The 18,440-nt window shown below is 36.2% G+C and overlaps 1 protein-coding gene across 2 annotated transcripts in view; it reads left to right on the plus strand.

The window, feature by feature from the left end:
• Nucleotides 1-18,440, plus strand: part of LOC113230662 (probable beta-hexosaminidase fdl) — a 190,870-nt gene that overhangs the window by 70,628 nt on the left and 101,802 nt on the right. For both annotated transcript variants that reach the window (XM_026464681.1, XM_026464683.1), the window contains exon 2: nucleotides 3,270-3,310. The gene's annotated coding sequence lies outside the window, so the exon portion shown is untranslated. The remainder of the gene's footprint in view (nucleotides 1-3,269; nucleotides 3,311-18,440) is intronic.

An 18,440-nucleotide genomic window follows, 5' to 3' on the forward strand; every position in this document is an offset into this window, starting at 1 on the left:
CCTGGTAGCTGTAAAGTTACCTAACTGGGTGACGAAATACTTTCATATATTTATCATAGATGGCGCTACGGCTAAAATGTCGTTGAAAACCAAATACAAAAATCCGGAAAACATGGAAAAATTCGTGAGGTCCGCGCTGGTTCGATTCGTATAATTCTTATATTCCTTATACTCGTTTACTTGTGTAGTTCGTATACATTAAAACGCAGCACAGCACAATTATATTATTTGTCACCGTGTATTTTTTATTTATAAAAGCCGTGGTAGCCTAATGATTTGACCTACCGCCTCTCAAGCAGAAGCCGTGGGTTCATATCCGGGCGCACACCTGAGTTTCGCGGAATTTATGTGCAAAATTTACCATGAGCTTTTCGATGTAGGAGAACATCATGATGAAACCTGTATGTCGACGAAGGTTCACAATACTCGGAAAACGTGTAAAGTCCCCAACCCGCATTGGGCCAGCGTGGCGGACTATGACCTAAACCCTCGCCTGAGAAGAGAACCGTGCCCAGCACGCATCATACCATTTATAAGCGTTGCTTATAAATGGGATGATGGTGATATATTTTCTGTATCTACTGTAATCTATGTTGAAGAATAAATATACATTTTTTTTCACATTTTTTCTGTTATATTGACGCTTAGAATAATAACGCATAGAATGATAGTTTCATACTTAGAATAATAACGCATAGAATGATAGTTTCATATCAAACGAACTGTCACAAGTGAGGCAAAAATCAAATTCATGTAGGCTAGTTTTAGTAGTAGGTTAATTTTCGGTTTTAGTGAATATTTATATAAAAATACAAGTTGAAACGCGTTACTTCCCTGTGGAATGTGATGTTAGTATCTATTTTATGTTTGTCTGACGTATTTTTACTCATTTACCGCACATTTCATCATTTTTAGCCAAAATTCTTGATCTGTTCGCAGTGCAAGTTGACCTTGAGCACTGAAGGCCCGCCCGCTCGTGTACGCCCTTTTGGCGCGCTTCAATTTGCCTCACTTAGCGTGTGCGGACTAGGTTTCTATGCGTTATTATTCTAAGTATGGACGCATCATGAATATTTGTTTCTTTATACTTTACTTACTTTTACTTTGAGTATTCAACAGTGAAATACTAGTAAAAAGTTATTTGTAAAACAGTTCACCAATCGGATACTGTAATTTACCGGTAACTATTCACTTTCGGTCAAACGTCACTGGCAACTATAATAGTTGCCAGTGACGTTTGACCGAAAGTGAACATTTTGACAGTTACAGAAGCTTATAGCTACCAATAACTGTTCAGTGGATTTTGAATTTAATTACATATATTTTAGGGAAAATTCAGTCTAATTACAAATGAAGTTATACAATAATGATGATTATCCAAACTCGATAAAAAGATTTTCACGTTTTGTTCCGTGTATACGTAAATCACAGACATTCACAAATTGTGCTCGCTATGGCGTCAACGAAAAATTTGAACGAAAAAACAACACAACTCAATAAAAACCTTGTGGGAAAAAAGTAAAAGACAAGCATGAATGAGGACGATCGAGAATAAGGTCAAAGAGGAAAAGTTTTTACTACACCAACACAAGCTCTAGAATCTGAGAGCAAAATATTTTTACAACACATAAAGGACACCTACCCTGCAATACGTATAATATTATTGACATTTATGTGATACCCGCGAATAAGATGTCGTGTCGGTTTAGCGCTAGGCGTCTCAATTTGCGTCAGAATTCTTGAGGCCACTTTAACAAGCTGCTTTCAAAAGCATCTTACACCGGCAAGTTATTTTGCCAAGCACCGAAACGTCTCAAGTATGCAGGAAATTCCAGTAGATTTCACTCCCGAAAATCGCCATAATGTTGCTTGTTATTCAGAAGCACTTTAACTAATCAACGCTGTTTTATAATGTCTTGGTTCATTCTTGCATTTGCCACTAATTTTCAGAATAAGTTTCCCAAACTGTAAATATTGTCTATTTATCATATTTCCTCAGTTTTACCTATAAAAATTCTTTCCTGTTAATTAAATGGGGACGTAGACGTATCGATCTTCATAAATTATGACGGAGGGGAGTTTCGGTATCTATCTAACTCAGGAATAATTTCAATTGATGAACCGCAATGGATGTTTAGATTGTATTGATGGCTTCATACTTTTTTTTATGGAAATTGACTTTTGTTTTATTATAGAGACTTGGACGATTGATTGAATCCATTTTTCTCGAGTGAAAATAAAATGAATTTAACTGGCGTCTTTTTGCCTAATTACACGTAACTAATGTAGGTACTATGTCCGCTGTAAGCACATGGGATCAATTTTGTAGGAAACCTAATTATTTTCTACGTATTCGATCTTTGTATTAATAATTATAACAAACTAGTGGAGTAATTTCGCATAAAAATTTTGAATATCATGGTGGTGAAACATTTTTATATTTACCGTGGTAAGAAATCTGTTACTAGTGATAATCATTTAGTGAATAACCACGAAAGTCTTAAAATCTATATTTTTATATTTAATCAAATTAATTACAATTATTAAAGTGACATCTCTAGTCTGCTGCTGGTACCTGACTGAGTGAAGAAATAGATTTCTCACAGATGGCGCTACGCCAAAAAAGTCGTTAAAACCAAAACAAAGATCTGCAACAAATACATATAAAAAAATCGTAAGGTTCGCTGAATCGTTCCGTGGCTTAGTTGGCATAGCGTCTAGCTTAGCTTAGGTTTGCTAGAAGACGCTGGTTCGAATCCAGCCGGATCGAATGATTTTTGTCTGTATTCGATCTTTGTATTAATAATTATAACGAACAAGTGTAGTAATTTCACAATATATTTATGTTAATTAAGTAATTACAACCTCAATTATATCTAAATCAGGTTACACAATTACAAAAATAGCGGCACAAGACAGTAAAATATAAATAGCAGTGGCGAGGCGTCCACATAACTCGATTCCCGCCGGCTTGCCTAAAACTTTTCAATACGTATTTACTATATATGGTACACAATTTAAGTGAAGAATAAGTTAATCAGTGAAATGAAGGGTACTATATATTATCATCTTGTGTGATAATAAATATTTGCTTAATATAAGCAAGGCGTCTTTTTAACGGCAAAAGAAGTATTTGTTAAGGTAGGTGTATTTGTTTAGGCCGATTATTAGCACAATTTGTTTAATGCCTACTCTTAACAATCCCTAGTTTATCTATAAAGTTCATCCGTCAAGTCGTTAACCTAACTATGTATATTGTATTGTTACAGATAAAACAAATATAATGGCTTCTGCTGTAGCAACCAAAAAGGTACGTCCGTAATTACGTATTTACCAAATACACTGGCCCTTCCTTGTCCCCTCCCACTAGTTGTCTGCTTAATCCTTTTATCCGTTACAGATTTTATGATAGAATGAAGCACCCAAAAAAGAAATACACAAGGCGAAACACAAAAGAACACTGTTTCCTCAATACACGAAGATATAGTGCAACGAGAAAAATCCAAGAATCCCGAATCGATTTCTCATATATTCTTGTACCTGTAGTGTTCTTATTCTAACATTTATTCTGTGTCATGTACATTTCTTAATTAATCTTTGCATTCAACGTGATAAAACATCTCACTGAGTGATAAATATTATGTGTGAGAAAGTTTATTAAGACGAGTGTTCCATTTCGCAGGTAATTTTTTGCACAAATAAATTAAAGTAAATGAGTAAAGCCCCAAGATGTAGCACTAATTTTTTTAGGTCTTTGTTAAGGAGTATAAACTTTGCCAAATTTTAACCGACTTCAAAAAAAGGAGGAGGCTCTCAATTCGACTTTAGGTTTTTTTTTAATATGTTACGCAATAACGCGGTATTTGTAAACCGATTTTGATGATTCGTTATTTGTTAGAAAGAGGGTACTTCAGAAGTGGGCCCATTTAAATTTGAACAAAATATTTCACCTTTAAGGCTGGCAAACTAGGGCATGAATGACTTTTGAGGTTGGTTGTTTTATTACTCTGTACTGAGATTATTACTGTACTTGATTTGCAAATTGTAAATGAGGCTATCAGCGCAAAAGCGGTGAAAACCACGTTTAATTTTTTTTCTACAAAACTTTTTTATACAATTAAAGTACATAATTATTTTATATTATTATGCTTTTTTTATTTAGATAAAAAATATATATGTAAGTCATATATGATTGCTTTATTTAAAATGAATTTGGTTAATTTATGATATTAATTCGATTCAATATAATAAAAACATATTGCTTTTAATATTCTGTTAAAATTAACCTTTGTTGAATGAAGTTCCAAGCTTTGAACTGTAATATTTTATTCATAAGGGATTTAAAACAACATAAAAGTGTAATACAAAATAGAACTATCCTTTTGAAACAAAACTTTCGACTACTTTAAATTTTATTTTAATAGAATTTTCCCAGCTGTTGTCGCTCTGGTTGCGATGAATAGCAGGATATATCATTCCCGGCCCTCCCTTGGTCATTAACGAATCTACGCGAAGTGGAGGACGAGACTCGAAAAAGTACATTACTGCTATGAAAGAGTAAAGTCTGTCGCCTTTATGTCGAATATATGAGAGATGTTTTTTATTTCACCCAGGTAAACCGTCCGATGAAACATTTTTATACGAATTCAAATAAAATCACGGAATGTTTTAACATTTTTAAAAACTGTTAGCAATGTTATGCAAAACAATGCAATACTCATAATGTATGGATAGTGTGTAAGCTGTAGCGTATCAAAAAGGTGTTACCATACTTCAGCTTAAAGTTGCTAGGTCTACAGTATAGCCAGACAGACCAGCCAGTTAAGCCGGGCATTTGGGTAAAAAGGCCGGACATCCTACGTTTTTAAGGATTTTGTGTCGTAGTACATGACATTTTTTTTAATGTAAAACCTGGCATTTTTGATATTTATCAAAACATCTTCATAAATTCTAATTATTTTTTTTATAATATCAAGTGACGGGACGAACAAGTTGTACTCCTGGTGGTAAGCATCACATGTACCCATTTACAGTACCGTTCAGGGCTTTAAATTGCAAAGATCTGAAGAGTACTGCCACTGCGCCCGTCACCCTGAGACATAAGTTGACAAGTCCCATGTGCCTGTAATTTTACCCTTCAAAACCAGAACACAGTAATGCTGACATTACTGCTTGGCGGCAGAAATAGATAAGCTGGCAGTTCGTCCAGGGAACCTGGATGAACTCTTTCAAACGGAGCTCTACTGCTACCAAATTATAATTAAAATTTATATGTTAAAATAAATATGTTTTAATTTATTCTAATTTCCATTATTAATTATAATAAATTTAACTTAATAAAAATTCATATTCTTGTTCTTCCTGCCCTTATCCCACGCTAGGTGGGTCGGCACAACATGTATTTTTCTTCCACTCTCCCCTATCAGCCGTCATTGTTATACTCACACCTTTATTATCCATGTCATCTTTCACACAATCCATCCATCTTTTCATATTGTTATAATAAAATAATTTGTAAAACAATGTAGCGTAAATTGGAATGTTCCTTTATAAAATTGAAAATAGGGTATTTAATTAATAACTTTTGTAACTATAGTGAAAAAATAAATATACGCGATTTAAATCCGGAAAAATAGTTTCATTTCCTATGTGTAACAATCGCCAAAACCTAAGGACTCGATAAATCAGTCTTCTTTATTAATCAATTAATATTAATTATCTAATATAGCAACAGCTGTACAACGAAATTAAACTTAAAATTAAACAAAACAACACCAAACTTGGTCTAATATAGAAAGACGAACAAAAGCCAGAACAAAAGACGAAAAAAAGTCCAATTTGACACCGCATAATTTTATCGGACACGCATCCAAAAAGCCTCACTATGTCCGGCTTTATCCGGTTGCCTGGCAACGCCACTCCAGCTGGTGCTTGTATAATACGCATGAAAAAAATTCAAATACTGATTCTTGTTTCACCGTAAAAATTCTGAATTCTCAAAATTGATAACTGGAACTGATTTTTTCGTCAATTTTCATATTGGAAATGAAAATATTTTTCGAATTTAAATCGCGTATATTTGTTTTTTCAAACAAAACCAACGTTTCGGGCCCTTTACAGGCCACGTTTGACTGATTTTCATATTATTTACATAACAACAAACTCCAGAAATGTAGTCATATATTATTACACTCTGTATAAGTTCTTAACCACGTTTTGGTTCACATAATTATGCTGAAAACTGCTAGCGTGGTATTCTAGCGAACCCGTCTACTAGTACCTACTTATACTGAAGCTTGGAGAGTCTAGGTCTAGCTCAAACTTTTAACAAACGACGTACTTTTAAAATGACGTGTTAAAATATTTATGTGTTTTCGGATTATAGCTTGTAATTAGTAATTACCAAAAAGAATACAAAAAGAGCTCGTCATTTTGTACATCAAACGTGATATCACGCATTAACAATAAACATGACTTTAAAAATTTCGTCACATTTTTACGTAACAAGGACCATGCAAAGTATTATAATTACGGCATGAATTTAAATGATCATTTTAAATTTGCAAAAGCACCAGGCAAAAAATCTAAACAGTCGCCCTTTTAATGATTGATCGTCTTTGTCTGAGACATACGATAAATTAAATCGATCGATATTTTAATATGTTCTGAGCTACGCAAAAAATGTTTGATTTGTATAAATTAACGTTGCTAGTTTTATTTTGGGCCTGAAAACTAAGACAAAAATAAAATTTAGATACTAATGTTTAAAACAAAGTAAATGTTGATTATATTTGTATACTAATATTATATAATTATAATACAATTTGACCTGTAAACATGTTTGGAAACAAACACATTGGCTTCTGGCACTCGCCGGCCGTTGCCGCAACAAGCTCGCTTCACTCGCCCAGCTCGTGCTGCTTTTTTATATGCTAATCTAACATAACCTAGTCAATAGTGGGCGCTATCAAGCAACCAAGATTTATTAGGAGATCAATGTCATAAATATACTGGTTATAAATGTCATCAATCGTTAAAAGAAAAAACCAATGATAAAAAAAGAGGATATTACTTTTGAATGCCAAATATTAATTTGGTATACTCAAATATAATAATAGTGGTACCTTGAATGCAGTTCATTTAGGTAACTAATATAGGTGGAACAATTAAGATATATATCAAACAAAAAAAAATATAGTTTATTTAAAAATCTGCATATTTACATTTTAGATCAATTATTTGTTTGAGGATCAAATAACATTATTCCAATAATACACATTGCTCGCAGAACCTATGAAACCTATGAATCTACATATGAAACCAAAGGGCTCATTTGGAGTGCGGGCGCCGCGCGCCCTTGGTCTTGGCGCCTTCCCTTTCACAATGACGAAGCGGCTACGAGCGGGTAGATCCACACGTCGAAATCATAAACAAACGTTATACGCTAGACCAAGCACTTTAAAGGTGCGAGCGGACCGAGCCAATATATCCACCCGCGCGCCGGGCGCTGATGCTGATGACGCACCTACTGGAGTACATAACGCGAAAACACTGAGTGCAGCTAGCAGCGCAAGACCGGTCGTTGTGGTGATCTCTAAAAGATGCCTCTGTCCAGCAGTGGACATCTTTCGATTAAAATTATGATGATAATGTATCAATGTTTATGTTACAAAGTAAATATAATCAAAAATAAATATTTACATTTATAGTACAATCATTATTATATACTCCGCCCTTAGGGCGCGTTCCCATTATGTCGCGATGACAGATAGTCATGCAGTTTAAAGTGTCGTGACTTGTATATTTAAATTAATTAATACATAGAACAGCACGTTTCACTGTCGATCATTACTTTTTTGACGCTACCATGACAGACTGTCGTGACAATGGGAAGAGCTAGAACGACAGTCGTCCGACGATAAATAAAACGTCACGATAAAAATGTGACGTCAGATAATCGCAGCTTCAAACGATTCTGTCGTGCAAACGACAAGGCGGGTGCCATGAACCGATAAATTGTCATCACGATCTAGTGGGAACAGCTAGATACGACAGTCGTTCAACGATAAAATAAACGTCCACGACACAGTCACGACAGATAGTTGTGATACGTGAACAGGCTAGACGCGACAGTCGTCCAGCGATAAATAAAATGTTACGATATAATGGGAACGCGCCCTTAAATTCAATTGGGGTAAGCAGAGACTTTCGATCGCCACTTAGACGATCCTGACAAACCTCTCTTGGCAATCAAAAAAAAGTCAATCTTTCATACAGGCCTTCTTAGAGTGGATGGCCATTTTTTGCAGTGATAACGATTGTACCGATACAAACGCGCGACTGCATCGCTGTTTAAAATCGCGCGCGTGTGTAAAGGTAGACAATTAACGACTGCATCGCGTTTGCATCGCTGATAAAAGTCGCAGTGTGTAACCGCCTTTATTCTTCATAAAAATATAAATAGAATCGGAATCTGAGATTCTCGAACGAGTTTTCAAGTATTAGATAACTTGGCAGTTAGCAAATCCGAAACGGTCAACAGGCCAGTAACTGCCCAGACTACCAGGTGAGCAATCAATAACCGTTTGCAGCATCATCAAATATTACCATACTTGCTGAATTTAACATGCAGTCTATTCAACATTTATCCGTAAAACTAGTTTATATTTCTTATCATAAGCCATTGCTTACATTGATGAATATTGGGTACTAGCAACTTAGAAAGTCGCTGATCACCTAGGCATTGTCGCCATTTAACTTTGCCTCAATAATAAAACGTCTCTTCGAGCGAAAATAACCCTAAGTAAATATAAATTAAGAAGGGAGCGTTGTGGTGGAAGAGGTGATGTTTGTGACCAGAATATGAAATCTATGCTTCGATGTTTTGGTCATATGGAACGGATGGATGTTGCTATAACAACCATATAAATATCACAGAGCGAACGTGAAGGAAAATGCAGAGATAGAAGATTGAAATAAACAAGATGTTTTAATTACTACTACGAAAATCGAACACAAAAAAAAAAAAAAATGTGTGCAATAAACGGTTTTATATTTCTTACCACCTGGGTCACGATTATACCAACTGAACTAAAGATCAATTCACCAAACCTTACAAATTTTTCTGTACTTATTACAGATCTTGTGTAATAAGTTTTTTCTGTTTTTATCGCCGCGCCGCAATTTAGTTAAGTCAGCATTTGGTTTGGCAAAAAGACGTAGGTTCCGAGTCCTGTAGTATCGACGGAATGTTTTTTTTTTTTCATTTCATATTTTTACTGGTTCTCCATGTGACGATGTGACCTCCTTCCATCGTCATGTCGCCTTTTTGTCACTTTTTCTCTGGTTCCTGGCCACTCGTTTTCAAATTTTGAATCGTCCTTAATTCGTTTGCTTCGCCATTCTCATTTTGCTTCGTTCTGTCGTCACTCCCTGCTCAACCGCTGTAGCGAGCAGTGCTGCTCTAATTTTTAATTGCGTCTAATTTTGATCCTTTTACCAGTTACCAACCTAAATCATGTGCCAATTTTAATGCTAATCTAACCTAGTAATACTGTATAACTAGGCCCTTTCGGGGTAAGTCTCGCACGTTTTTATTATTTAAGTAGGCAGTGTTTTGTAGCGTTGTACCTGTTTTTTATATACCTTATTACAGCTTTTTCCTTTTGACTTAACTATGGAATATATTTTTGTGGACCGAAGTATCCTATTTTATTGCCGTGATCCTGGTCAAGGCACATTAGCGATTTACAGTCTTTTCATCCATACAAACTTTCGTCCCCTGTTTCACCCCATTTAAGATTTACTTATGTGACCAGAAGCTATCCTATGTCCTTCTCCGAAGTCCCGTCTATCCCTGTACCAAAATTCATCAAAATTGGTTTAGCGGTTTAGGCGTAAAAACGTAACAGACAAAACAGAGTTACTTTCGCATTTATAAAATTAGTTTGGACTAATGGTGGTGACTAATTCCACAAAAAATAAATTAAAATATCATAGTAGTAAAACAATATTCAAGATTATTCATAAAATCAATAAAGCAAGACGTTGTTTGAAATGACCACGCAACATATATCCTTGTAACGTGATGTGGGCCTATCTAACACAAGATGGCAGCAACAATTTTAATTATTGCGGCTATCATTCAATTAATGGATTTAATTATATTGTGGCTGATTCCATCAAGTATCTTAATAGGCTAACTTGATTAAATGCAATGCTTTTTTATGTATATACGAGTATGTACATATATTTATTTAACAACCTCGACGGCCTAACAGAAACGAGCTCTTCGAAATGGATCAGTGGCCGTAGCATCGCAGAATATATGTATTATACCTCCCCGTGACAATATTTAATTCAGTTGGTAAATCTAAGTTTGGTTATTTGGTAATGAACTCTTGTTATACATTTTGAAGGACAAGGACAGCGATATGAAATTGCCTATATAGCTAGCTGTCTTTTTCGTTTAATCATCGCTGCGAAAACCATGAAACAAAGAATATCTTTTCATCTCGTTTCTTGCGCTCAATTTTTACGTTCATAAAATTACTCTGCAAATGTTTTAAAATCACCTGTGACCTTGCAGCTACGTTTGGCACTGTGTTAATCTTTTGCAGTCATTGGTCGCCGGCACTTGCGATGATATAAATATCTGACGTCACGGTGCTCGCCACATCGCTATTGTGATAAAATTATATAATATCTTTATCAAGGCGGCATACTACGGGGGCTGGTCTGGGTGTACCGGGTTGCGCCCCGTTGCCCAATTTCGTTCCTCTCGTGCTCCTAGTACAGGGAATACCCTAGTTACTTTGAGATCAGATGTATTAGTGTGGTTGTCTGTCTGTTAATATATTGTATTACACATACTAACCAGATTAATTCCCTTGCCAGGTCAAAGGCATCAAATAAGCATCAGACACTATTCGTCGTTTATTGTATACAATTAAATAATAAAGCGAAGATTTGGAACGATGAACTGCCTCCTATTCGCTAAGATTATTTCATCAGAATTGTGTTCGGAAACAAGGTCATAAAGCAACAAAATGTACCAACATCTATCGAAAATGAATTCGGGTTCAGACGATACAAATTTAATGTCATCTCCCGCGGTACTACTGAACCCGGGACTGGATGCGACTCAAATTTAATTACTTTTGACAAGCAACCAGTCCCGGGATCACATGATACTCGCATTTGGGCTCATTCAGGTTCCGTTGCAAAAAACCGACTCCGGGTGCAGATGCTACAAACCTTACTTTTACTATTGTAGGTAATTGGTAAGAACGGTAGCCCCTGTGTGGTAACAGACGCTGGTTCGAGTTCAGTCAGATTGAAGGATTTTTTCTTTCTGTTGTTCGATATTTGTATCAACAATAACAACAAACTAGTGACGTATTTTCACAAAAAAAAAATTAATATCATGGTAGTAAAGTAAAACAAAACCTGATATTTAATAAAACAAATATTTCTTTTCTATGCAAAATTCCCTTTTGGAGAAAATAAAGAATATTGTTAAATACCTGTACAATACAATTTTGGTTGCTTCATTCCTAAATAGACCATCGTATTTCGGCGCTTACGTAACTAACGTAAGGCTTTTAGTGGAACTCGTATAAGTTGGTACACTATACAACTTCAGGCTATTTTAAAGGCTTGGCAATAGATGTAGATTTTAATACGATATTGTGGAATAAAAGTGGTAGGTTTAAGTTTGAACAACAATTGTTGAACAATGTCGTATGCTATGAATAAATGATGTACCGTATTTCTCTTCCAATTTTTTATTTCACAACCATATAGTCGTTAAGGTGAGTCACCGAAGGAGAAGCGGGAAAAACTGTTTCATTTGTTACACGATAAGAGTACTTTATTTGATCTTATAAATTCCTGGAAACAAGCTAAAATCTAAAACGAATTATTATACAATAAAATCTAACGTTGTACCATAATTTTTATGTTGAGATGTTTTTCTTTAAGTACTATGGAGAACCTGCTAAATTTTGGTTTTCTACTGAAGCCCTATAGTAATTAAATTCACATTACCCCAAATTACCCAGCGGATTAACGAAACTACGCGCCGCCCGCTGCGCGGCATTCGCCATCGGGCGCTTGCCGACGTCAATTTTTTTGCGCCTGTTCTTATTTTATTCATATTAATTTACACCGCGCGGATTACGGTACGTAAGGTGCGACCCCCCACAACTCACCTCCTAAAATCTACGCTCGCCTTTAAATACGGACAACGGCACACCAGACTACACATTTTTGTTCGAAAATCGCCACCAGTGCAACGGAAGAAGATACGTCAATGTGTAGCTTGATGTGCTGGCGTGGTACCTCGCCTTAATGACGACTTTCAAAAATCGCCCTTTACTTCGTATCATAGTCGCAAAATATCTTTGTGGTGTTTGTAATTTGTTAAGCGTAATGAGACCAGCACACGGAGCTACAACTCCTTAGCCATTCGTTGTACGCCCTGTCATAAGAAATAAAATTAATAGATAGAAGCACATAGCATTCAAAAACAACCAGAATTAAAAGCGATACCAGGGTTTATTCACTATCACGTACTATACGGGACCGTCTATCCTAAGTGGATAGTGTAGAGTTTAATTTAAGACAGAGTGGTTACACACGGGGACTTGGCGACTTTTAGCAGCGATGCAAACGAGTGTTTGTGAAACGCCCGATTGCATCACTACATTTGCGATTGCATCGATGCAAACGCGCGACTGCATCGATACAAACGCGGGAGTGCATCGATACAAACACGCAATTGCATCGATACAAACGCGTGATTGCATAATCGCCTATAAATCCCAAGTGTAGGGATGCAATTGTGAGTTAGTATCGATGCAGTCACGCGCTTGCATCGCTGCTTAAAATCGCGCCCGCGTGTAAAGGTTGACGATTAGCTACTGCATCGCGTTTGCATTGCATTTGTATGACTGCTAAAAGCCGCCGTTTGTAACAGCTCTTAAGTAGAACCAGGAATTAAATGAGACGACGAAACATGGACATAAATTAAAACGGTAAACCGTTAGTACCAGTAGAGCTTGTGAAAGAGTACGTCCAGGGACGTACTCTGCTCTCCTTGTCATAAACAACGAATTTGTATGTTGTTCACTTTCGAGTTATTGACACCTGAGAATTTTTCTTTTTTTTTTAAGCTAATTACTCTGATGTTGCTTAACAATAAAACTGCTACTATATAAGATATAAAAAACCGCTTATAGGAGGTTGTAGATCTCGCTTCGTCGAGTCCAGATAAGTGAATGACTCAAATTCGAAATGTCAACGTTGTTCATGATAAGGACAGTAGCACTTTACTACCTTACTTACTTCTGCCGCCAACCAGTAATGTGAGCATTACAGTGTTCCGGTTTTGAAGGGTATTGGTGCTAGTGAAATGACAGGCATATGGGACTCAACTCATGTCTCAGGGTGATAAGTGCAGTGGCAGTGTCTCTACAATGACTTTTTTTGTGATTTTTGACTGGCACTACAATGGACAGGCGTGTCGCTTAACACCAGGCACACGACTTGTTTGTCCTGACACTTGGTATCGTATTATTGTAAAAAAACAGCGCCGCTAATGCAAATCTGCTGAAACAGTAAAAAAAATAAAGTTGTTTTTGAAGTTCACTTTAGTCAATTTACCGCCTCATTAATCTTTAAAAATAAATCGCAATTATACCGTATAGAACGGAAACAAAACAAGTCCAAAAGTTTTTTCAATTTTAGTTCAGAATAACTATGAAAGTAGATAAGTAGGGGAAAACTTTCACAAAGGATATGAAAGAGATTTAATTCAAAGGAACCTAAAACCCGTTTAGTTTGGCCGACAAACAATATCAAGTCACTAAGGCCCCTATACTTTTGAATTGGCATTAAATTGTCTATTTATCAACATCGTGTAAGAAAGAAACGCACGTGGAAATATGCGAAAACATTCATTATACTCGTTACTCGTCCAGTAATATTCAATACACTCAATAAGGTGAAACACAGACATTAGAACAATGTTGTAACCCCGTGAGAATGTTTTTCAATCGTATTTCGCTAACAATTGTGCTTATACTGAATCTCGATTCCCACGGTAAAGTTTGAAAAATAATAACAAATAACTATTAAAATACGGACTGTTTCTTATTATTTAGAATGATGAAGATGTAGTAGCAGTAAAGCCCGTGAAACAGTTCATCCAGGGAAGTACCTATTTCTACCGCCAAGCAGTGTAATGTGAGCATAAGTACTGCGCCCTAGTTTTGAACGGTAAGGGTGCTGATGAAATTACAGGCACATGGGACTTGTCAACTTATGTCTCAGGATGACGGGCAGTGGCAGTGCCCCTCAGATCTTTGCGATTTAAAGCTCCGAATGGCACTGCAACTGCTATGGACAGGCGCGTCGCTTACCATCAGGTGCACGACTCGTTCGTCCCGTGACTTGATATTATTATAAAAAAAAAATTTTCGTCGCGTATTTTGTATCATGAAAAAAAAATTGTTTAAAAAAAATACGTCGCCAAAGAAATACTACACTTTTTCTAACATGCTGACTCCATTAGTATTACATAATTATTTTTTTAAGTAAAGTTCAGAATATGACGGTTTGCATCAATATTAGATACAAGTGCTTGATTGCTAATGCTATTTCAATTAGCTGTTGGGACCTTGGGACCTACAAGGAGCCAGAAACGTTGGTTCTTATTTAAAATAATCGTGTAATATTTTACGCGATTTTATTTATTGAATATTATTATGTTTTTACTGCCATGATATTCATGTATTCTTTGTGAAAATACTCCGCTAGTTTGTTGCTATTAGTGATACAACAATAAACAAACACAAAGAAAAATTCCTTTCTATTCGACTAAACTCGAACCAGCGACTGTTTGCCAAACCGGGGCTGCCGGTAGGTAACCAGGTAAGGGTAACGTAATAAAACTTTGTAAAAAAATCTATGTATCAATAATAATAATAAAACACGCGATTTTAGATCCAAAAAATAGATTAATTTCCAATAAACTCGTCTTCGTTTGTGGCATAATCGTAAGACGCCATATTTAATAGCATTTACACTACTGTAAGGTACGTTTCTAGAAAACAAAGAACAGCTTGGTTTTATGCCTGTTAATGTAATTACTAATTGGTAACAATCTACGACGCGATCCATTGACCACTATGGTGTGTGCTCTATTGATTGGGTCATAATGTTTGTTGATATTGAACGATGTATTCTATTTTTAATCGACTTTTAATAAAGGAAGGCTGTTTCTCGTGCATGTATGAACTCGTATATGAGTATGTTGACGATTGATAGAAAAATTACTTTACCTATTATTGAAACACCAGCGTAATCTATATATATTTCGTAAAGTTTATTGGAAGTTTGAGATGTGGTGTTGGCGTCTCCTATTAAGGATTGCCTGTATCCGTGCTTGACTAATTACGGTTGCAAACGCAGCCGTTTTACTCCGCATTTAGCAATTCTTTGGCCACATTTCACGCAGAAGTGCTGATAGTCTAGAAAGAGAGATTATAGGATAGAGAAAAAAAGAGACGAAATTCGAGCCGATGGTGTAGATACCCAAGTGGCTGAAGATCTGGCAGTACCTGTGAGCGTCGCGCTCCACCTAGGCAAAGACAGAGTACACTGGAGAAGATTGATTGATGGTGTACTTGCTCAAAGTCATGATGCTCAGTAATTAGGGACGGCCAGAAGAGAAGGAGGATAGGAAGAAAGAAAATACGATTTTTTGTCTCATTTTCGCATACAAAATAAATAAAGTAAAATATAGTAATATTGTAGTAGCAATAGATGTGAAAGAGTTCATCCAAGGAAATACTGCCACCTTACCTATTTCTGTCGCCAAGCAGTAAAATAAAAAAAAGTGTAAATTATAACGTTCCTTTTTTGAAGTAGTGCTGGCGAAATTAGAGGCTCGTGGCAGCGCGACGGGTGCAGTGATGATGCCCCTCAGATCTTTGTGATTTAAAGCTTTGAGTGCGCACGACTTGTTCGTGCCCCGTCACGTGTATCATAAAAAAAGTATGACAAAACGATTCTACGTATTTCTTTAATAGGGTTATTATCAGAAAGCGAAGTATGTCACTGCTGAGAGCGATGCCACAAGGATTCTGCTGGTGCGTTGAGCCGTCGCAACGCCATAATTTCAACTCACCGAGTGCCACACTAGTAATACAGTGTCACGACGTAACGCCGCCGCCGCTTACTTACGCCTCACAGCACCCGTCCTCGCTTCATCTCCTGGCTACTGGGTAAAAAATTTGCTTTTTAAAATAAGCACGCTTTTCAACTTATGTGCCTATATTTCAAGTCTCGCCGTCTGTTTCCTAAACAAATTAATTCGTCAATGTGAATAATAATTTTATAAATAAAAATAAAAGTCTTCTTTTACAAGAAACTTGCTTATCTTAAAACCTTTAGTGGTCTACTCTTGCTTTTCGCTATTAACACAACGTTGCAAGCTTTTTTAACATAAAAGTCTAAACGCTTAAACGTTTTTCTAAACGATTTTATAAGTTTAAAAATAAAATGCGTTCAGAAAAGCACGCTTTTTTAAAAAAGGCACAACGTATTAACGTTTAAAAAGTTTTTCCCATCTCTGCTCCTGGCCCCTTGTTCGATGCACATGCGTTCCGTCGCCGCGCGCCCGTTTTAACGCACCAAGTGGCATGTAGTTCTAATTTACCCTTTAATTCACACATAGTAACACAGCGTTAACGTTTATGCGTCGCAACGCATCGTGTAGTATCGCTCTGAATCGCATATATCTCAGCTCAAACGGTATCTTGAGTACATTGGCAATTCGGTGGAAGTCCCCAATGATGGGGAGGTGGCCATTTGCCCTGACATTAGCTGGGTAAATTCTAACACTAAACTTGTTAAGTACATTTATTTCCAACAAATATGAACTATGATTGAATGTCTGAAAAAATTCTATTATTATCAAAATTCGAAATCGTTTCCACTTTCCACTAAAAAATAGAACCGACGCTCTAGTATATAACACCACAAAGAAGAAATTTATGTTGTGTATGAACTTATTAGTCCCGTCTAACGTTTAACTATTTTGTTTATTGGACTGTTCTTATTGCAAGCAGCATAGACTACAATTTAAATCTTAAACGCTAACCTTGACGTGCTCTTGACTGGGTACATTTTATTTAAGTAATTCGTATTGTGTTTTCCCATTTGTCAATATCAATATACTTCTGTTGTCACAAACGTAGCCATTTATACGACACTTGTGCAAACTTGTACATAATCCCCACCTACATTTTAATACAAAGCGAAGTAGTGGTACTGTACTAACTGGTAGCAGAGTTTATTTGTTACTCCACATGCTTGACATAGCATTTTCCAGAATGATATTAGATTATCAACTCGTTACTTAGGCGGCTTCCCAAGCACGGTGCGTGATTTTACCAATTATCTCGCACAGCCGGTAGCCACGCACCGGCCCCGCCTATTTCATATAAATAAATTAACCAGTTACAGAGTGACATCGCATCTCCACGCAATGACCTTGCCCATTTTTCGCTATGCATGATCTATGCACCGCAACAGACGCATCTGAATCACCACTCACGAGCCTCTTCGTGATGCACGGACCAAAAAAATCATAGAAAGTTTGAATCCGTCTTCGGAGAACAACAAATTTAGGAAAAATTTTGCTCAAAAAATTTAGGAAAGACTTACCTATGCCACGTAATGTGGTTGACGATATTACGTTAGGTTACTTCCTTCGTAGTTTTTGACAACTACGAATATAAACTACTTGTAACTGGTTGTAAAGTTGTTGCACGCAAAGTGCTTCTTCGTCGCACACATACATAGCCCCGCACTAAGGAAATTCTGTGTGGCGAGTGCCATGGACACATACATAGACAATCACAAATTACACCCAAATCGTCACATAGTGTACTTTTGATTTTCTATGTTAACTACACAAAATGTAAATAGGCCTTTCTTGTATTTAGAAGCATGAATAACTTTTCAATGTGCGCAACATAATAATGAACAAATTTAATTAGGACTGACGTAATAAAGCGTCTTTATAAATCACTTGGTCTATTTGTCTTTTATTGTTAACAGTAAACGTCAGTGATTTAAATCACTGACCATTTATTAATACTTACTGACAAAACGAGAACAAAGCGTGTGAAACTAATTTGCACAAGTAGCAAATCATATTTTTTCTTGTCGCTAAAATAACACATGCTTATTTATTATATCTGCTCCATCAATAATATAGGACCGCAAAATTAGTATTTACCAAAAGAAATTGGATTTATTTGTAAATACGTGGTAAATACTATATTAGGATTACACAGGACTCAATTTCTTTCCCCACTGTAGCCGCCGTACTGGATTTGACATGCAACAATAGACAAATATATCACTTG

The sequence above is a fragment of the Hyposmocoma kahamanoa genome, unplaced genomic scaffold (genome assembly GCF_003589595.1).
Source record: "Hyposmocoma kahamanoa isolate Upper Pololo Valley unplaced genomic scaffold, ASM358959v1 64, whole genome shotgun sequence".
NCBI classification, from domain to species: Eukaryota; Metazoa; Arthropoda; class Insecta; order Lepidoptera; family Cosmopterigidae; genus Hyposmocoma; species Hyposmocoma kahamanoa.